Raw genomic sequence first — 22,272 nt, 5'->3', positions numbered from 1 at the left:
GCGAGGGCTGGAGCGCTCCAAGTCCAGTCAACGGTATAGGTTCCCCCCAACTTTTGCTAGACCGCTGGATCCTCCCGGTCAGGCGCCCCAGTCTCCAGAGGCCATGGAGGTGTCCCGCACGGGTTCCAAGTTCCAGTCCGCGCGGGTACCCCCGGTCTGTTTCCATTGTCGGCAGACTGGCCACCTTGCCAATCAGTGCCCACAGCGGTCGGGAAATGCTCATGTCTAGTGGTTATCGGAGGGGGCCTACTAGACACAGCGACTTTCTCCTCCAAGCTCTTGTTTAAAGGGGTGCTGGAGTTCAATTCTTCCACTCTGATCATGGAGGTTTGCGTGGACTCCGGGGCGGAGGGAAATTTCATGTCATATGCCTTCGCCCAACAACACGCAATCCCCCTGGTCTTGCTACCCCAACCAGTCACTATCAGAGTGGTGAATGGGGTGACATTACCGTCCCAGATCACCCTCCAGACGGCTCCACTGAGGCTCTCACTGTCTCCTTTTCATCTGGAGATGTTATCTCTCCTTGTTATGCCCGAAGGTATCAACCAGGTCATCTTAGGGGTTCCCTGGCTGCGATTTCACTCTCCTCATTTAGAGTGGTCCTCGGGGTCGAGTCTACCCCCTATCTCTCCCAGAGACAGAGGCCATGTCTCATTATATCAGGGAGAATCTGGCAAGAGGATTTATTAGGAAGTCAGTGTCACCGGCGGGAGCGGGGTTCTTCTTTGTCCAAAAGAAGAATGAAGAATTACATCCCTGCATCGATTACAGGGGCCTTAATGCCATAACCATTAAGAACAAGTATCCTCTGCCCTTGATATCAGAACTGTGCGATAGGTTACGTGGAGTGAGGGTATTTTCCAAATTGGATCTGCGGGGAGCCTATAATCTGATACGTATTCGTGCGGGGGACGAATGGAAGATGGCCTTTAACACCAGGGATGGCCACTATGAGTATCTGGTCATGCCCTTCGGCCTCTGTAATGCCCCAGCCGTCTTCCAAGACTTTGTAAATGATGTCTTCTGGGATATGCTCTCCACCTCGGTGGTTGTCTATCTGGATGACATTCTTATTTTCTCTCCAGATTTTGCTTCCCACCGGAAAGACGTCTGCAAGGTCTTCGACCGCCTGCAAGCGCACTCCCTCTACGCCAAGTTGGAGAAGTGCCAGTTTGAGCAGGAGTTCTTGCCTTTCCTGGGCTACATCATCTCGGCCCAGGGTTTGGCTATGGATTGTAACGAATGGAAGCGGAGGCAGAGATGGTGAAGTTCACATTCGTTTTATTTTTTAAGTGGAACCTTGGGACCACGGTCCGGAGGGCTCCAAAGGGGGCGTGACTAGTGAGCCCCGGGTACCCGTAGTAAAGCCCCTCAGGCAGGGTCAGAATGGAATACCCGGAGGACACAGGTGCTACCTCCAGTTAGACTCCGAACCCGTGGCAGCTGTCCCAGTGGGACCAAAAGGGATACCAAAACTTACGGCAGAGTCCATATTGAGATGGGTCCTGGATCCGGGTAGTTGTTAAGGAGTCGGTTCCAGTGACCTTCACACAGTCCTTGGACTCGGATGGCTGTTGGCAGAACGGGATGGCTTAGACCCAGATGATTGTAGATATAACCAGGTAACACAGGATACTGATATGCTGTAGAGACAGAGAGCATTAGACAATGCACAGAGACTGCAGATGCAGCGCAGACAGGTTAGCATGAGTACCGGATGTAGCAATGATAGATACTCGTTGCTCCGGCGCTCTCCCTATGGAGGAAAGGCCAGAAATAGCAGCCAGTGCGCTGTCATTGGATAATTGCACTTATTGAATAATGCATGCCGCCCCTTTAAGAAGGCAAGAGAGCGGGCGGGCATGCCCTAATAGCCTTAGCTACAGATCTCTTCACAGGACGCCATGAGGAGGAGGCAGGAGGGAGGCCAGAACGCTGAGCAGCAGCATGAGAGGCTCGAGGTGAGTGCCGAGAACGGAGAGCAGCAGCAGGCCTGGACGCAGCGCCAGGACGGGGGCCAGGTGTAACAGTGGCAGAGCTGGGCGCAGCGTCAGGACGGGGACCGGGTGTAACAGTATCCCCCTCTTTACACCCCCTCTTCTTCAAGCCTGCGTAGAACCGTTTAAGGAGAAGAGAAGCCTGGATGTTCTCCCTAGGCTCCCAAGATCTCTCCTCAGGACCAAAACCCTTCCAGTCCACCAGGTAGTAGGTCTTACCCCTTACTTTTTTACGGCCAGGATATGCATTACCTCAAAAACATCATCCTCCGAGACAGGGTCAGGAGTGGTACCCGGATCCTTAAAGAAGGGACTCAAAACTACCGGTTTGAGGAGAGAAACATGAAAGGAGTTAGGCACACATAGGGAAGTGGGCAACTTCAGCTTGTACGAGACTGGATTGATTTGTCTCAAGATCTCAAATGGTCCGATGAACCGGGGACCCAACTTGTAGGATGGCATCTTTAAACGGATGTACTTACAAGAGAGCCATACCTTGTGTCCGGGGTGAAAGATAGGCGCATCCAATTGTCTCTTGTCCGCATGCCTTTTCATACGCTGGGAGGCTTTCTCCAGAGCAGTTTTGGTATCCCTCTAGACCTTAGAAAAATCTTCGGAGAAAGTATCGGCAGCTGGAACGCCAGATGATCCGGAGATGGGAAGAGGTATTCCGGGTTGCAATCCGAAGACAATCTGAAAGGGAGACTTTCCAGAAGATTCACTTACTTGATTGTAAGAAAATTCGGCCCAGGACAGTAACTCTACCCAGTCGTCATGATGGGCGTTGACAAAGTGACGCAGGAATCCAGCCAAGATTTGATTTGTCCTCTCGACTTGTCCAAAGGACTGGGGATGGTATGCCGAGGAAAAATCCAGTTAAATTCTTACCAGTTTACAAACTGCTCTCCAGAATCTTGAGGTGAACTGGACTCCTCTGTCGGACACGATGTTGAGAGGGAAACCATGGAGACGGAAGATGTGCCGGATGAACAGATCCACCAACTCAGGAGCAGTTGGAAGACTGGGTAGCGGAATGAAGTGAGCCATTTTAGAGAAGCGATCCACCACTACCCACACCACAGAACAGCCAGATGAGATCGGAAGATCTGTGATGAAGTCCATCGCGATATGTTGCCAGGGAGCAGACGGAATTGGAAGAGGCTGAAGCCTACCTGCAGGTAGGTGCTTGGCCGTATTGTTACGAGCACAGGAAGGACATGCTGTGACGTACTCCAGAATGTCCTTAGCCATGGCAGGCCACCAGTAGTACCGGGGGATGAGTTGCAGAGTCTTTCTTTGGCCGGCGTGACCAGCCAACTTGGACGAGTGAACCCACCGAAGGACACGAGTACGTTCAGAAGCTGGGCAAGATCAGTAGAAGCGACCGCGACTAACTTTGAGGGTTCAATGATGTGCTGCGGTTCTTCTTCTTGATCAGGAGGTAGAAAGGCTCTGGAAAGTGTGTCTGCTTTGACATTTTTGTCAGCTGGGCGAAAATGAAGAACAAAATTAAAACGAGCAAAAAACAAAGCCCAGTGGGCTTGACGAGGATTCAGCCTTTGCGCAGTTTGGAGGTAAGCAAGGTTTTTGTGATCGGTGTACACGACTACCTGATGAAGAGCTCCTTATAGAAGATGCCTCCACTCCTCTAGAGTCAATTTGATAGCCAACAATTCCCGATCTCCAACTGAATAATTCCTCTCTGCGGAAGAAAAAACCTTGGAAAAAAACCCACAGGAATGCATTCGCCCGGAGGATGATTTCTGGGTTAGTACTCCTACTGAAGAGGCATCGACCTCAAAAAAAAATTGTTCATTGCAGTTAGGACGATGAAGAACAGGTGTGACAGCAAAGGCCTTTTTGAGAGAAACAAAAGCCTCCTCAGCCTCAGGAGGCCAATCCCTCAGATTTGTACCTTTCCGGGTTAGAGCTGAGATGGGCGCCACTCGGGTGGAGAAGTTAGGAATCAGTTGTCTGTAGTAGTTGTCGAAGCCCAGAAATCACTGTATGGCCTTCAACCCAGACGGACGAGGCCACTTGAGTACAGCCGATTACTTCTCTGGATCCATTTTTAATCCTGTGGAGGAAACAATGTAACCGAGTAAAGGCAAAGAGGATTGTTCAAAGAGGCACTTTTCAAGCTTGGCATACAGTCTGTTCTCCCTGAGCCAGGCACACTTGTCTGCGATGCGAGACCAAGTCAGTAGAAAAAATCAGAATGTCGTCTAGGTAGACAACAACACAGGTGTAAAGCAGATCCCTGAAAATGTCATTGATAAACTCTTGGAAAACAGCGGGTGCATTGCTTAGACCAAACGGCATTACCAGGTACTCGTAGTGGCCATCACGGGTGTTAAAGGCTGTTTTCCATTCGTCTCCATCTCTGATTCGGATCAAATTGTAAGCACCTCTGAGATCCAGCTTGGTGAAGATCCTGGCCCCTCGGAGACGGTCAAACAGTTCTGAAATTAGAGGCAAAGGGTACCTGCTTTTTACCGTGATCTGGTTCAGTCCTCGGTAGTCGATACAGGGCCGCAGGGATCCGTCCTTTTTCTTCACGAAGAAGAAGCCTGCTCCTGCCGGTGACGATGATTTTCGGATAAACCTTCTGGCCAAGTTCTCCTGGATGTAGTCCGACATAGCCTGAGTCTTTGCCTGGGAAAAAGGGTAAACTGTCCCATGGGGAGATGTTCCAGGAAGAAGGTCTATTGGACAGTCATACGACCTGTGGGGAGGAAGTTTTTCAGCCTCCTTTTTCCCGAAGACATCCGAGAAGGACCAGTAAGTGGATGGTAATTCAGGCAGGGTAGCAGGTTGGACCGGGGGTGAAACTGGTTCAATCCGGGTTAAACAACGGTCCGAGTAGGAATCTCCCCAACGTAGAATTTCACCTGTTCTCCAATTAAGGACTGGTTCATGTTTCTGAAACCAAGGCAAACCTAGAAGCAAGGGGTGAGACAAACCAGGGTACACATAAAAACGGATTCTTTCAGAATGCATAAGACCTACCCAGAGTTCCACTGGCTCAGTCTGGAACTGGACCGGTTCAGTCAGAGGCTGGCCATCGACAGCGGTTACCCGCAACAGATTGGAAAGAACCTGAACTGGTAAGTGGTAGCGATCCACAAGCGTCTGCTGGATAAAGCTTCCGGCGGCTCCGGAGTCCAACAGACAGAGTCCAGAAAATTTTATTGCTCCGCAGGTCACGGAGACTGAGATCTGCAATGAAGGAGAGGAACGTTCTCTACCTAGGGTGGTCTCTCCTACCGAGCCTAGGCACAGGAGTTTTCCGACTTCTTAGGACAGGACCGGATCTGGTGTTCGGAACTACCACAGTACAGACAGCTTCCGTCTTTGCGACGCTCCTGACTTACTCGATCTACCTCCATAGCTTCGGGAGAAGAGGATGAGGTAGACGTCTTGGAAGAATTAGAGTCCAGGTGGTAGTACCTCCTGTCACGCTTAATCTTCATGGAACGCTCCTGAAACCGCAGGTCAATCCGGGTCGCCAAGGAAATCAGATCATCCAAGATGGTAGGCGTGTCCCATCCCACCAGCTCATCCTTAATTTTTCCAGATAGGCCCTCCCAGAAGGTAGCCAGCAAGGCCTCATTGTTCCAGGATAACTCAGACGAGAGGGTGCGGAACTGAACAACATGCTGAGCCACCGTGAGGGTTCTTTGGCGTAAGCGAAGCAGGGCAGAAGCGGTCGACGTGACCCGGCCAGGTTCATCAAAGGTCCTGCGAAAAGTTTCTAGGAAAGATTGAAGATCATTAACCAGCGGGTCTCCTCTCTCCCATAACGGATTCAGCCAGGCGAGAGCCTCTCCTGCTAGCCCACTTTGGCACGGTCAGAAGCAAACATATGCCCCAAGATTTCGAAGTGTAGGGTACACTGAGAAAACCCCGACACTGAGTGGGATCACCATGGAAGCGGGTAGGAGCCGCCAGGCGGGGGCCCTTCCTTGTCATGACAGCAGGTACCTGGGTGTTGCTACATGAATCAGGAGCAGCTGGGTTCGGCAGAGAATCCATGCGGGTGGATAGGTTACGTAGATACTTCATGATCTTATCCTGTTGATCTCTTAAACGGGTCACCTCTTGGCACAACTCCAACGTCGGAGGCCTCTGGGGTCCAGCGGATTCCATGGCTGGAGCAATCTGTAACGAATGGAAGCGGAGGCAGAGATGGTGAAGTTCACATTCGTTTTTATTTTTTTAAGTGGAACCTCGGGACCACTGTCTGGGGGGCTCCAAAGGGGGCGTGACTAGTGAGCCCTGGGTACCCGTAGTAAAGCCCCTTAGGCAGGGCCAGAATGGAATACCCGGAGGACACAGGTGCTCCCTCCAGTTAGATTCCGAACCCATGGCAGCTGTCCCTGTGGGACCAAAAGGGATAACAAAAGTTACAGCAGAGTCCGTAATGAGACGGGTCCTGGATCTGGGTAGTTGGTAAGGAGTCGGTTCCAGTGACCTTCACACAGTCCTTGGACTCGGATGGCTGTTGGCGGAACGGGATGGCTTAGGCCCAGATGATTGCAGATATAACCAGGTAACACAGGATACTGATATGCTGTGGAGACAGAGAGCATTAGACAATGCACAGAGACTGCAGATGCAGCGCAGACAGGTTAGCATGAGAACTGGATGTAGCAATAGATACTCGTTGCTCCAGCGCTCTCCCTATGGAGGAGAGGCCAGAAATAGCAGCCAGTGCGCTGTCATTGGTTAATTGCACTTTTTGAATAATGCTCGCCGCCCCTTTAAGAAGGCAAGAGAGTGGGCTGGCATGCCCTAATAGCCTTAGATACAGCTCTCCTCACAGGACACCAGGAGGAGGAGGCAGGAGGGAGGCCAGAATGCTGAGCAGCAGCATGAGAGGCTTGAGGTGAGTGCCCAGTACGGAGAGCAGCGGCAGGCCTGGACGCAGCGCCAGGACGGGGGCCAGGTGTAACAGTGGCAGACCTGGGCACAGCGCCAGGACGGGGACCAGGTGTAACATGGATCTGGTCAAATTGCAGGAAGTAATGGACTGGCAAGAACCCCACTCCCTTAAGGCGGTGCAGCGCTTTTTGCGGTTCGTTAATTATTATCGCCAGTTCATTCCCCATTTCTCCACCTTGGTGCCTCCTTTGGTCGCCCTCACCAAAAAGGGAGCCAATCCTAAAGTATGGTCTGAACAGGTCTCCGAGGCCTTTTCCGCCATCAAGACACATTTCGCTAGCGCTCCCATCATCCACCGTCCCGATGAGGATCAACCATTTATTCTGGAGGTAGATGCCTCGTCCGTCGGTGCCAGAGCCGTCCTTTATCAGAAGGATGCTCAAGGTCATAAGCATCCCTGCTTCTTCTTCTCGAAGACCTTTTCACCGGCGGAGAGGAACTATCCCATTGGGGACATGGAGTTGTTGGCCATGAAGTTGGCCTTTTCTGAGAGGAGACACCTCCTGGAGGGTGCGCGGTTCCCCTTCCAGGTGTACACCGACCATAAAAACCTTGCATATCTACAAACTGCTCAGCGGCTGAATTCCCGCCAGGCCAGATGCTCGCTGTTTTACTCCTGATTCCATTTCACCCTTCACTATCTGTCCGGTGAGAGAAATGTCTGGGCCAATGCTCTATCTTGCTCCATGGTGTCACTGGAAGAAGTGGAGATTGAGCCTCGGCTAATCATCCCATCCGTGAGCTTGAGGACTGTGGCCCCGGTCACTCTAAAATTGGTGCCCCTGGGCAAGACCTTTGTCCCCGCCTGTCTGCAGCCAGAGGTTCTCTCTTGGGCCCACGCATCAAGGGTGAGAGGTTACTTTGGGATGAAGCGGACCACCGAACTCTTGGCGAGGACATATTGGTGGCCGCATGGCACGAGACGTGGGAGATTATATTCGGGCATGTGTTTCCTGCGCCCAGAACAGGTCTTCCCATCAGAGGCCTGCCGGGCTACTGTACCCCCTGCCAGTGGCGGACAAACCTTGGGAGATGGTTGGCATGGACTTTGTGATCGGCCTACCCAAGTCCAGTGGCAGCACGGTCATCTGGGTTGTCACCGATTATTTTTCTAAAATGGTGCACCTGGTACCACTCTCGCGGCTACCTTCGGCATGAGGCCTCGCAGTTTTGTTCATAAAACACGTCTTTCACCTGCATGGTATGCCGGACAAGATAGTCAGTGACTGGGGTCCCCAGTTTGCGTCTCGATTCTGGAGAGAGCTCTGTAGTCTGCTCAGTATTGAGCTAAATCTCTCCTCGGCCTACCACCCCGAGACGAATGGCTTGGTTGAGAGAGCCAATCAGACCCTGGTCACATACCTATGACATTTTGTCTCGGCCAGGTAGGATGACTGGGCATCCTTGCTACCATGGGTGGAGTTTGCATTGAACAATGCTGTGGCCGACTCCACTGGTCAGACGCCGTTAACTCCTTAACTACGGCCAGCATCCGCGCGTCCCTGTCCCTATGCCTGTGTCATCCACCAATTCCAGGGTGGCAGACTGGGCGGTGGAGGCTCATGACATTTGGGACCACACTCAGGATGCCATACGGGCCTCTAAAGAGAGAATGAGGGCTTCCGCAGACACGCATCGGCGACCTGCTCCGACCTTTGCTCCTGGCGACTTAGTGTGGCTCTCCTCCCATAATATCAGGCTGTGGGTTGAGTCCACTAAGTTTGCCCCTCGCTACATTGGTCCCTTCAAGGTTATTGAGCAGATCAATCCAAACCGTTTACGATTAGTCCCCAACCCCCACAATTTTAAGCGTGCCCTGAAAACGCATTTATTCAGACTGGCCTATCGCCTCAACACATTAACCTAATCTATCCCTGTGTGGCACAGCCAAAAGTATTACCATAACCAGGTTCCCCGCATCATTTTCCCACATGCTTTATGCATCCATTAGCCCTCTGCATCCGTACTGTTACACACTTAACATTATGGCTGGTCCATACAATCAGGGCAACTATTACCACCCACCTTTCGTGTCTCCCCTTTTTTCTTCATAGATTGTAAGCTTGCGAGCAGGGCCCTCATTCCTCTTGGTATCTGTTATGATCTATGTGATTATTGTTATGCTGTAATGTATATTGTCTGTACAAGTCCCCTCTGAAATGTAAAGTGCTGCGGAATATGTCAGCGCTATAGAAATAAAATTTATTATTATATTATTATCCTGTGGTCTACCGTCTGGCTCTTCCACCACACTTGGCTATCTCTGACACCTTCCACGTGTCCCTCCTTAATCCTGTTCACATGTTCCGGTTCTCCGAGTCGTCTGCCGGGACATCAGACCTGTCTTCGGACAAGTTTGAGGTCAATGCCATTGTGGGATGCAGGGTGGTGCATGGTAAAAAGTTTTATTTGGTGGACTGGAAGGGCCATGTTCCAGAGGCTCGGACCTGGGAGCCAGTGGAGAACATCCACGCTCCGCTTCTCATTGCGGCATTTGAGCGTAGCGAGGCTCAGAGAGGAGGGGGTCATAGGAGGGGGGTAATGTTAGGTGTCAGGTTTCTGTAGTTGCACAGCAGAGAACCCGAGCCTTGCGTTCGGCAGTGTCCCATTCCTCTCCGGCCACAGAGGAGGCTGCTCAGCAGACTCGTCGATCCAGGTGCTCTGCTCAGACCAGCTCTGTAGGTTTGGTTGCTGATGCCACCTCTGGTCCAGCTATAGCAATGCATGCTGGTCAGCAGCGAGCTACTCCAGGGACTAAGTTCTCATTTCAGTCCACTGAGCATGCTCTTGGGACGATCTCTCATTGGAGATCGGAGGTCACATTCTCAGGTCCTTCTCCAGCTCGGATTGGACCATCAGGGAGGACAGGAAGGTCCCAGAAGGACGCTGCTATAAAAGAGCCGCGTAGTCATGCGCTAGTATAGACTCTTATGCTGATGTGTGTGTATGATGATGGATGCATGTATCTGGTGACTGACTCATTAAGACTCCCCTCCCTTTGATACGTATGGTGGTTAGGGGTTCAGAGTGAGAGTCAGCACCAATGGGTGGCTATGCTCAAGCCATTGTACTCCCAGTAGATTACGCACACTAGCATCTGACTGTGCCTCCCTGCTATGGGCACTGTTGTACCGCACCAGGTAGCTGTGACCGCCGTGCGACGCCATGCACACCTCTAGCGCTTTCCTCCCCGTCCTGGGTGGTTAGTGGCGTCTGCTGAAGCGGCACTGTGTGCACTTGGTGCGATTAAATATATCATTACCTTTTGCTGGCACCGCAGCCGCGGCACCAAGCGCTGATGGTCTAGAGGAGCTCTAGTCCGGTGTCTCTAGGACAGGGCTCTGTGACCCTAATTAGCGCTCACTCAGCCGAGCTCTGTGAGTTCAACAGGCTCCTGCGTTTGTTTCAATGGTTCTGTGGAGTTCGCCTCTATTCACAGTGGGTGAAGTTAACCCACGTGTAAGCAAGCGTTAAGCCACCATCTTGTTCCGCCATTACTCAGCAGCAGGTTCCATCTCTGCATGGTGGACCCCGGGCTGCTAATGCACCTCATATCTCCTTTCATATTATTTGGTGCATTCCGCAGTCCCTAACACAGACTTGTTAGTATTTTTTTTTAAAGAAGTCTTCCTACTCTGCACTCATTACCTGTATTGATTGCACCTGTTTGAACTTGTTACCTTTATAATCGACACCTGTCCACATACTCGGTCAATCACACCCCAATGTCTCACCATGGCCAAGATATAATGCAGCCTCCCTCATAGAGTATAGTGCAGCCCCCCATAGAGTATAATTCAGTCACCTCATATAGTATAAGGCATTCCCCATAGTCCTCGATATAGTATAATGAAGGTCCTCTATAGTACATATAGTATAATGTGCAACCATTATCTTCAATAGAGTATACTGCAGCCCTACATAGAGTACAGTATAATGCAGCCTCCCTCATAGAGTATAATGTAGCCACTCTCATAGTGTATAATACAGCCCTCATAGAGGACAATGCAGCCTCCTAATAGAGTATAATGCAGCCCCCTCATATATCATAATGCAGCCCATCTCATAGAGTATAATGCAGCCACCTCATAGAGTATTATGCAGCTCCCCTCCCCTTTTGGTAACTTTTGCTCCTGAGGAAGTGTACAGTGTGTACACGAAACGCGTAGAGTTTATGGAATAAAAAGAAAGTTATAATCACTGCTTGGACCTTGGATTAACTCCTTGTGAACTTTGGACTGGAACAGCGCGATCCTGAAAGCCGGACTTCTCTCCTTCCTATATATGCAATTCTAGTGACCGGCTGATTGCTGCAGTTCATCGGATCCTACCCATTTGTGCTTATGGTTGTTGTGTTCCACACAACTGAACCAGGTGAGTGGATCCATATCTGTGAAACGTTTATATCACTGGATAAGACCCTATTGTGCGCTTCTGTCTCCCCCTTTTTTACATCTCCACACGATAGAAGAAAAAAGAATAGATCTACCTGTGCCCAAACATTTTTGTAGCTTTGATAATGAAAGGCAAGTTCACATTCCAGAGACAGCAGAGTCTGGGAGCACAAATTTATGATGACCTGTGACACCTTCAGAGCAGGAATGAATGTGTAACATAAATTTATGTCTTTTTACATCAATAAAGGAATGTGCTCCTCAGACCTCATGGGGGCGTAACAACCATGGACCAGACTTCAATCACAGGACAATAGAACTTTTACACTCCTTATCTATGAACTAATCCAATATTATCTGTCACAACTGTTTCTCCCACTCCCATATTGATAGATCTGCTTCACATCACTAGTCTTATCTATTGCATTTTTCCTGTGTGCAGATGTGTATAAATATGTGACACTTCAGATGTTGTATTAGTCTATGCCTGATGAGACCTGAGTAGTCTCGAAAGCTTGCAATTTGTTACCATCTTTTCAGTTAGCGATTAAAAAGTATTAACCTCTGAGGACTCTCAAATCTTAATATTTTTCCAAAATTTTTACAATACTGAAGCATCATAGAACATTTTTTTTTACCCCATAACATGAAAGTAAGGTTAGATATATATATATAACTTTCATCACAAAATCTGCAGTTTTACTCAAATAAGTTAATGCAAAAATGAATGCACCCCACATTTAAAACAACTACGTCTAGTATTTTATATGACCTCCATGATTTTTCAGAACAACACCAAGTCTTCTAGCCTGGCTTGGAATGAACAAGTTGGTGACATATTGCAATATCAATATCAATCTTTTCCATTCTTCAAGAATGACCTCTTTTAGAGCCTGGATGCTGGATGGAGAGTGATGCTCAACTTTTCTCTTCAGAATTCCCTATAGGTGTTCGGTTGGGTTCACATTAGGAGACAAAACAGGGGAAGCTGCACTTGAAGATCACAGTAAATTATCTGAATAAGAGCAATAAATGATACATATAAAGAAAGCATCTAAAAAAAAAAATACAGCGAAGTCGAAATACACTTGCACTCTGAAGCATTACTTGTCTCTTTCCTGGAAGACAGCAGTCTGGCAGTTCAATTCAATAAGAGATATGATGTGTCATCTTCTCTCTTACAGCATTGAATCTCCATAAAAAAATGAATACTTTCTCCGGGATTATTTATCTTATAGTATTTTTAAGGTACATGTCAAAAAATTTGTTCTTAACAATCCCTCTTTCTTTTGACTTCTAGTTGCTATTAGGCTTTTACCTTGTACCCCATCTCTGTGGCTCGCTGCCTCTGGCAATGTGCTGTCATCACACATCCTCTGAACACTGATTGCTATGGTTGGTGAGGCATAACAACACATTCGTCTGGATAAGAGAAATGGGAAGTATAACAATTGAGATCATTTGAAGAATGCCAAAAGTTGTTGGGTCTTTCTGTCATTTCAATATAGCTTCCTTTCCATAGAAGAATCACTGAGTGAAAAAAAAGTGAAAACTTCAAAAATTGTAATTATATGAAAGTTTCAAGACACTTAAACTGACATATACGATGTAAAATAAATACATAACGAAAGTATTTCCCAGTACGGCCATTAGGTGGAAAATCAACATATAAAGAGTTTTTCTCCTGCTCTGAATTATTTTGCAGTCTAGAATAATTTCGGCATAAAGGAAAGCTCTAGAATAAGGCATTAGCATTTTTATCGCCGCACACCATCCCACTTGTTTGCTGTATTATACAGGTAATTTCTTGTTGTTGTAACATAAGAGCCCCCAGGGTCGTGATATTACTCTGCAGGATCATTCTCACTGGCTTATACTAGATCTACAATGCAGGTGAGGACAAGTAAAATGAATACATCTTGTAGTATTTATTGCTTAACGAGCAAGTTCGAGATATTGTATCAGTAAAAATGATAACTGTGTTATCATCCCTGGCCAGAGAAATGACTGTACTGTGCACAAATACTAACTTTAATATTTTGCTAGAACAAATAACAATAAATGTTAGTGTTTTGTAGACAGCACAGAAAAATGGCATCAGGATTATTAAACGTAACCATACTTAATAGCGGCCAGGAGCTATCAGAAAATACTATGACTGTATTTACCACCAGCGGAAGATGAAGATCTTCATTTACCTAGCAATGTGCTAAAGGCTCTGAACTTGAGAAAAGTATGTGACACATTACCTAGTGTATAGCAATTAAACTTGTCACCTGGGTTTTGCTATGTAATCTGAAAGCAGCATGAAGTTGAGGCAGAGACCCTGATTCAAGCGATATGTCACTTACTGGGATACATGGTGTCATTTTGATAAAATCACTGATTTTTTTCTGCTGTTGATCTAGCAGTTTTCTGAATGCTGAGCTCTGTATAATCCCGCCCACACCAGTGATTGGCATTTTTCTGGAAACTCTGTGCAGAAAGCAGCCAATCAGTGGTGGGGATGGAGTTAGAAGACTAAAAAGCATCATCTAGTGATCATCTACTGCTGATAAAACACTGATTTTATTGAAACTGCAATAAGCAGCTTAGTAAATTACACATTGCTGGGATCAGGGACTCTGTTGGTACATCATGCTGCTCTCAGAACAAATATCAATAACTTGGTGATAGAGTCCCTTTTACAGAATATGAAAAACAAAACAATGGTAGATATAATTTCTGAAAATGTTGTTTTTTAGCAAATAAATGCAAATTCTATTATTTGTTAATAATTTATCACTGTATTTTGAACTTAAGGTCTAATATACTCTACCATATTGTATCTCTGAAAAAATAAAAGAAAAAGAAATGCCGATAAAGAAAGCGTGCCAGGACAAAAAAATATATACAAAAAAAAATTACATTTTATTTAAATACAAAAATACATAAAAGGGGTTAAAAAATGTCAAGTCATACAGACACATAAGACAGCCCAGTGGATGAGACTCCTAAGCCAATTGTGGGTGCGCAGAAAATAGAGATACCAAAGGTTGCAAAAAATATAGTAATACAGTTGTGCTCAAAAGTTTACATACCCCAGCAGTATTTTTGCTTTCTTGGCATTATTGCAGAGAATATGAATGATAACACCAAAACTTTTTCTCCACTAGTTAGTGGTTGGGTGAAGCCATTTATTATCAAACTACTGTGTTTTCTCTTTTTAAATCATAATGACAACCCAAAACATCCAAATGACCCTGATCAAAAGTTCACATACCCTGGTGATTTTGGCCTGATAACATGCACAGAAGTTGACACAAATAGGTTTGAGTGGTTACTAAAGGTAACATCCTCACCTGTGACCTGTTTGCTTGTAATCAGTGTGTGCATAAAAGTTGAGTGAGTTTCTGGGATCCAGACAGACTCTTGCATCTTTCATCCAGCCACTGACATTTCTGGATTGTGAGTCATGGCGAAAGCAAAAGAATTGTCAACGGATCTATGGGAAAAGGCATAGTGTAATCCATCTTACATAACAGACCAAAGAAAGTGTTGTAAATGGTAATAAAATGCCTTCACTTATTAATGGTTCTTTTGAGCAGCGCATTATCTTAAAACATCAGCTGACATGCTGCTCAAGTCACCTGTCACACTTGTGGATTGTAAAACATGCAAAACAGAAGCCGCGGAGACACCATCACATGTTTCTCAACGCAAGCAATGACCAGCCAGGTCTTTCCCCGGGAAGGAACAACCACGGGAAGGGCAGTCTCTAATGAAGGAAACCACCTATGCCAAAACATGGTATCCATCCACAGACAGCTGTTTCGGGGTATTGCCCCTCATCAGTGTGGAGTAGGAAACTGGCTGGTAGGAGCAATGCCTAGTAAAAGACTGTGAAAATGAGGATGAATGAACTCATGGAGATCAACATCCAACACTGCGGAGACACCATCACGTGTTTCTCAACGCAGTGATTCTAGAGCACTGCCCCCATCCCTTATGGGAAATATGCAAAACATGCAAAACAGAAGCCGCGGAGACACCATCACATGTTTTTCAACGCAAGCAATGACCAGCCAGGTCTTTCCCCGGGAAGGAACAACCACGGGAAGGGCAGTCTCCAATGAAGGAAACCACCTATGCCAAAACATGGTATCCATCCACAGACAGCTGTTTCGGGGTATTGCCCCTCATCAGTGTGGAGTAGGAAACTGGCTGGTAGGAGCAATGCCTAGTAAAAGACTGTGAAAATGAGGTTGAGAAACATGTGATGGTGTCTCCACGGCTTCTGCTTTGCATGTTTTGCATATTTCCCATAAGGGATGGGGGCAATGGGGAGCCAGTGAAGGGATTGACAGAGGGGAGAAGCTGGGGAATAGCGGGGGACAGGTGGATTAGTCGGACAGCAGAGTTTAGAATAGATTGGAAGGATGCGAGAGTGTTCGAGGGGAGACCACAGAGCAGGAGGTTACAGTAGTCAAGGCGAGAGATTATAAGGGCATGGACTAGGGTTTTTGCAGATTTTTGGTTGAGGAATGAACGGATTCGTGAAATATTTTTGAGTTGAAGTCGGCAGGAAGTGGAAAGGGCTTGGATATGTGGTTTGAAGGAGAGAGCAGCGTCAAGGATTACCCCGAGGCAGCGAGCTTGTGGGACTGGGGAGAGTGGGCAGCCATTTACTGTAATGGATAGGTTTGTTGGGGGGGTCACGTGAGATGGGGGAAAGATGATGAATTCTGTTTTGTCCATGTTAAGTTTCAGAAATCTAGCAGAGAAGAAGGATGAAATAGTGGATTCTGGTTAGTAGGGAAGTGATATCTGGTCCAGAGATGTAGATCTGTGTGTCATCAGCATATGATTTAGCGAGTTGTCTCTTTAAGAGACCTAGAGTGCACTCATGCTCTCTAAGCATGCCGCCAAGGGAGCAGCGTGGCTTGTGCCGCTGCCGAGATGCTGGAACTGGAGCAGGATGACCAGGGCAGTGAGTAGGTTGGTGTCTCTGATGGGAGGAAGGTGCAGAGGCATGCAGAGTTGCAGGTGCTACCCTAATGGCTGGCTGCAGTTGTCTGGCCGCTGGTGGAATGGTGACATCACCATCTCCTGTCTCTATGATACCTACCTGCGCTGGGAATGACTTTTTTACATATGCCATCCCCGGGCAAAGTTTTGGACAAGCCTTGTTTGTATCATCTGCTGTCAATGGAATGATACTTTTTTCTTCTGCCTTCATATATTTTACAGTGGTCTCCAGATAGTGTGAAGACCATGTACTTGTACTTGTGACATAAGAGTTGACTTTCATGGATTTTCATGAGCATTGAGCTTGGCTGACAGCTAATTAGTGATGAGGTATGAGAGAAGGCAGAGGTCCTTTGTGGTTTGCTATTACTTAAGAATGCCCTTCATTGTTTTACCAGTCATTTTGCTACAATTCAGCATATTACCTTATAAATTGATATATTCTCAGATGCAATTGCAGGAAACCATGGAAAAGATTAAAAAGCTTCTATTCTGTACATATGACAGCTCATCATGGCTTCAAGATGACACAACCTAACAAGTCATACAGTAATAAAGTCTATAGTGCAAGGTCAGAGGGGAAAAAGAATTATATGTATTCATGAGACATGTAAGTGTATCATGTTAGCAGACATAGAAATGCCAGTAACCACAGTTCTTGTCCAGAGTACATAAGCAAGTAGAAGCTCATTACCATAAAAATCTCAAAGCTTTGCAGCATGTTATTGATGGGGGGCACAGGGCCGGTTGCTGTGGGCCTGAACTGAGTTCTCTTTGCCCGAAATCCCTCTTCTAAACAGGAATCAGAGTTGAGGGTGATGTGCTGTGGGGTCACAGCCAGAAGACCGCTGCATCTGATTTCTCCTACTCCTGCACTGGTTAAATGCACTTTACCTTTGTATTAAACCTTGTAAATTTATTTTGGCAGTGCAGTTGTTAATCTGCTCAGTTGAGAGCTCCTGGAGAGTTTAGACTCTCAGCTGTGCACTGTTAGCCACTCCCATCTCCTATATAATCTGGGCTCTGACTAGCACTCATTGTCAGAGAAAGCTTGTGCTGCATGGCTGGAGGTTGTTGTTGATGGTTATTAGAGTAGGTGGTTGGTGGATTTATCTGTGACTGTTGCTAGGTTTTGAGTGTGTGATAATTCCCTTTCTTCGTCTACTTTGCTTTAACCTCATCTTTCAATCCCCTGTGCATCCCTCTGTTATTTGTGTGTGCATATTTGTATGTTTGGCAGGTACGGACTGGGACTGAAATTCAGCCCTGGCATTTGAAATCACACAGGCCCATGTTATTCCCGTCCCCAAGGACCAGATGAAATATATTACTAATATTACCTTGGATGAAGGAAAGCAAGATTTACTACATTACCAATATTATTGATTCCCTTGACCTGCTGGGATAAGTAATGGATTTTTGGTGATTTTGTGCTCCGTCGCAACTCTTAACAGTATGGGTGTCTTGAGAACACCAATTCTGTTAACAAGGTAGCAGCCAAAGCAGCCCATATCTAGACACACCCTTCTGGCATTTGCCAGAATTGCCAAATGGCCAGTCTGGCACTGATGTTTGGTATTTTTAGTTACAGTATTTTCCGGCGTATAAGACGACCGGGCATATAAGACGACCCCCCAGCTTTTCCAGTTAAAATAGAAAATCTTCTTAAAAGTCGGGGGTCTTCTTATATGCAGTGTGTCGTCTTACATGCCGGGTCTGGAGCAATCTGCATATGGCAAGGGAGTGGTCCCAATGACGAAGGGAGGGTGTAAGTGGAGTTATCATCCCCTTTTATCTCATTGGTGGCAGCGGTGCTATCTGCGGGTCTCTGTGCTGGGGATCGGCGGCTCCTCCATCGGCAGCGGTGGCGGCTCCTCTTTGTCCAGCGTGGGTGCGCTGTGCTGGGGGGCGGCTGCAGCAGTTCTTTGGGCAGCGTCAGGGCTCCTCCGGCATTTCCCCAAAGCCCGGAGGCCCAGGCAGCTCCATTGCTGCGATGCGGTGGCCTCCGGGAAAATGGTCGCCGGAACCCGTGCATGCTGATTCAGATCTCGTCTCCCAAGATCTCGGGATGAGATCTGAATCTGAGCATGCATGGGCTCTGGCGGCCATTTCCCCGGAGGCCACCGCATCGCAGCTATGGAGCTGCCTTGGGCCTCCAGGCTTTGGGGAAATGCCGGAGGAGCCCCGACGCTGGACAGAGCAGCCGCAGCCGTCCACCAGCACAGCACCCCCACGCTGGACAAAGAGGAGCTGCTTCGACCCCCAGCACAGAGCTGTCACACTGCTGAAGGAGGAGCCGCCGCACCGCTGCCACCAATGAGGTAGAAGGGGGATGATAACACCACTTACACCCTCCCTTCTTCATCGGGACCACTCCCCCACCATATGCACTCGGCGTATAAGACGACACCCGGTGTATAAGACGACCCCCGACTTTTAAGATTTTCAGGGGTTGAAAAGTCATATGCCGGAAAATATGGCACCTCGCTTCATATTACCTTGTTAGTCTGATTGGTGTATTATGGTACACTACTACTTCCCTCTTCCCTGGGTGGGGGGAAGGGTACAGACTGACAGCAGATTCAGGAGCTAAGGCAAGGTACGTAGCCCTGTCATCTTCACCATCAGAAGTAATACGGGGAACAGGGCGAGCAAGGGCACCGCCTGCATTAGGGACAGGTAAAGAGCCCCAGGACACTCTACAACAGTGTTATGACAGGTGCTTTCTTTACTCACTTGTTGTTCAGGTGTCCTTGCTACCTCTCCATCCATGGGACTGGTTGCAGCTACAGACATGACAGACCTTAAGTTTGATTCAACATGATCAGCTTTACTGTGCAATTTGGATTGCTGTGGTTGTGGCACACAGACTGAGGCAGAATCCCCTCTGGATCATGTTCCTTTTGAACAGTGTACTATCAGTCCTTGGCTCCATTCTGCTCTATTGCCCCTCCCTCAACAGTTACTGTTGGTTCCAGGGACCTTCTATTTGGCATAACAACTTCTCTGAGTCCCACCAACCTTCCCTTTTGATGAGAACCTGCCAACATATTCCTAACAGGGGAGACAGAGACATGGCACTCAATACCTCTACTGGGTCCTAGGCCCAAGATTGCCCCAATGTCCTCACGAAGCTTAAGATGTGTCCTCATAATGTTTGTTTGAAGATGTGCACTGACAGGACCCTTTCACTTCTGCTGCATCTGCTTTCTAAGAACTTGTAAAACGCTGTCACTGTCTAGCACTTCCTTTGAACTCCACTCACACACTTGATTCTGAACATATCTTTTTCCTAAACTCCAGACTGACTAAAGCAGGAAGTTCTTTCCTTAACAACTGATCTAACCCCCTTCCATTTAGTGGACTAATCCCAAGCTGTTAACTGTATACTCTCCTGTGTAATGCAAACTATATCCCTCTTCTTTGTAATGGTTCCCCTAGTGGACAGACCACCCCAATCCCCGGGAATGGCCTTGATGCAGAGCCTCCAGAAGAACCGAGACACAAACTGTCCATAAGGGTAAAATGCAAAACTCTTCACATTAACTCTTTCTTGCCACAACGTCTTCGTCTACTCCACTACATTATACTTTAGTATATATTGGCTTAGAATTAGCAATTCACTAGAACTCTTTCTAAAGGGAAGCTCTCACTCAATTTATGCTGCCCAAACCACAGGCACATGAGTCAGCTTAGCTACACAATTGCAGCCAGGTATGTTTTTTCTGAAAAGTTCTGGAGTTTCAGTGGAAACATAATTTGAAATCGGGGACCATATGCAGAGACGAGACTAGTCCACGCCATCTCTGGCCTGCTTCTCCCTGCACCACTCTAGTTGATAGAGAAGTCTTTCCTATGTGTATGGGGAGAACCTGGCCAGGCTTCGACCTTATTCATATGTGATGTTTGTGTACTTTTAGTTTTTTCTCATTTATAGCACACTGACACTTTAGAATTCTATTTTCTACTATTACGTCAGGTTTGTTTTTTGCTTACTAATGGTCCCTTTCAAAAAATTCTAGTGAAAAAAATGTCTGTTTTCACAAACAGGTTACATGAGAAGTTTGGGAAAGCTCTATCAGTTTTTTTGTATATTAGAAAAATAGACACGTAGATGGTAAAAATGGGCACATAGATAAAAAAAAATGCTTAAAAAACAGATACAGCACAGTGATATAAGCACCCTGTGTATTTTTATAAAAGTAAAAAAAAGATTACTGCTGTGTGAATAAGGCTTTAGATCTTCACTTCTGCTCAGACATCTCTGGATTATACTTACTTTATTTTTTCTGTAGATGCTGATTCTCACCAGAATATTAAAATATTAAGATTTGAGAGTCCTCAGTGGTTGATACCTTTTAATGGTATATGAAGTCACAGGAGGGCACCACTAAATAAAGAGTGCGGATCCACCGGCGGTCAGTACAAACAGAAACGGTGAAATTGAGAGAAAAAGCTACTGACCAACAATGCAGGGATCACTGCAAAAATACAAATTTTATTGGTAACAGACAAAAACCTTATAAAAACATTTAAAAGTCATAAAATGACATGAACAAAGCACAGGGCTCATAATAGAGCCAAACAAGACTCCCTCCAGTGGGTAGGAACATATACAGATGGCTCTAAAATGTGCAAAATGTACAATAACAAGCCTACAACAATATTACTTTATCAAAGATGTACCTTTCTATTACAATGAGGCGGTTATAGGCTGTAAAGATGCACACAAAAAAGAGCCATATAAATGAGTGAAACACAATACAAACATGAAATACAAGAGAATTCAACAACCTATATGGGATATGATAAATGAAATGTAGCCCATTAAGCTGATAAAGCAAAGATTGGATCCTGCCTGCATAGTCCCAATGTAATACCACTTACATGGGGGGAGCTTGTGGAGTGCCCGACGCGTGTCACCACTGCCTCGTGGCTTCGTCAGGGGCTGAAAGGTCGGTCTATTACACTCATATAAATATACTAGATAATCAGCGAATATGTATAGCAGCTGCGGCGACATACCTAATTAGCCGCAATGGAGGCCAGGACTCACAGACACGCCAAGGAGCTGGATGTAATCCGTGACTCATGATGATTTCCGGGTTCAGAGCAGTGTGACGTAGCACTGCCCACTGCGCAGGCGCCGACAGAGATGACTCACAGTAGTTTCCAAGTACAGAACAGTATAACGTAACACTATCCAATGCGCAGGCGCAGACAGAGAAGATTGCCATAATGACAGGCAAAGAGTGTCAAAGAAGCCATATAGCGTGTGGATATCAAATGCGCTAGCACTATAACAGTGATAGCGGATGTATTATATTGAAACATAGAAGATATAAAAAGCGCGGCTATCCCAGATTATGTAGTAGATCGCTAAATTTGACCATCACATTCCATCACAACAATGAGGGACATATAATGTCCCAGATCGCAAAGCGCGAACGCGCAGCCGTTTATATATATATGGCTATATATCATAGCAACAGATAGTTATTATAGTCACAAATGGGGCGGCATCAGAGAGGCTGTGTAATGTAATAGTAGCCAAATGCGCTAGCGCAGAGGCAAAAATTGGCAAAAAAGTAACACATATATATTTTATATTTAGCCCACAATGTATGAACAGAGAAAATAGAATGTAAGTGCAACTATTCTAAACTAATTGCAATATTGATCAATATTGTATAGGCGCAAACACACATCGCCACAACAATAGAGGGTATATGCTGCACAAAATCACGACCTGCAGACACACAGCCATATCAAAAATTACGGCTGTATGCCATACCAATCCACACTGCACAAACGTGCCTAATTGTCACAATAAAGTTAATGTATAGATACCATTGAAAATGCAAGTACTGGCAAAAAAATCCATTAACAGGGAGAGATTTGCACTCTCTGCCAATACATTTAGTGAC

The 22,272-nt window shown here is 46.7% G+C and overlaps 1 long non-coding RNA gene across 3 annotated transcripts in view; it reads right to left on the bottom strand.

The window, feature by feature from the left end:
* Positions 1-12,077: 12,077 nt before the first annotated feature.
* Positions 12,078-22,272, bottom strand: part of LOC141090203 (uncharacterized) — an 88,736-nt gene continuing 78,541 nt past the window's right edge. The window contains exons 1-5 of one of the 3 annotated variants that reach the window (XR_012232394.1): positions 21,371-21,623; positions 20,625-20,826; positions 14,680-14,822; positions 12,657-12,868; positions 12,078-12,353 (exon numbers count right to left, since the gene is read on the bottom strand). This is a non-coding gene — a long non-coding RNA (uncharacterized lncRNA). Of the gene's footprint in view, positions 12,354-12,656; positions 12,869-14,679; positions 14,823-20,624; positions 20,827-21,370; positions 21,624-22,272 lie in introns of those variants that run through there. The other 2 variants (XR_012232395.1, XR_012232393.1) reach the window with 2 other exon arrangements.

The sequence above is a fragment of the Dendrobates tinctorius genome, unplaced genomic scaffold (genome assembly GCF_039654945.1).
Source record: "Dendrobates tinctorius isolate UK_male_01 unplaced genomic scaffold, ASM3965494v1 ptg000008l, whole genome shotgun sequence".
NCBI lineage: Eukaryota > Metazoa > Chordata > Amphibia > Anura > Dendrobatidae > Dendrobates > Dendrobates tinctorius.
Note: the sequence above shows the minus strand (reverse complement) of the source record. Positions and strands in the feature narration are given on the sequence as shown.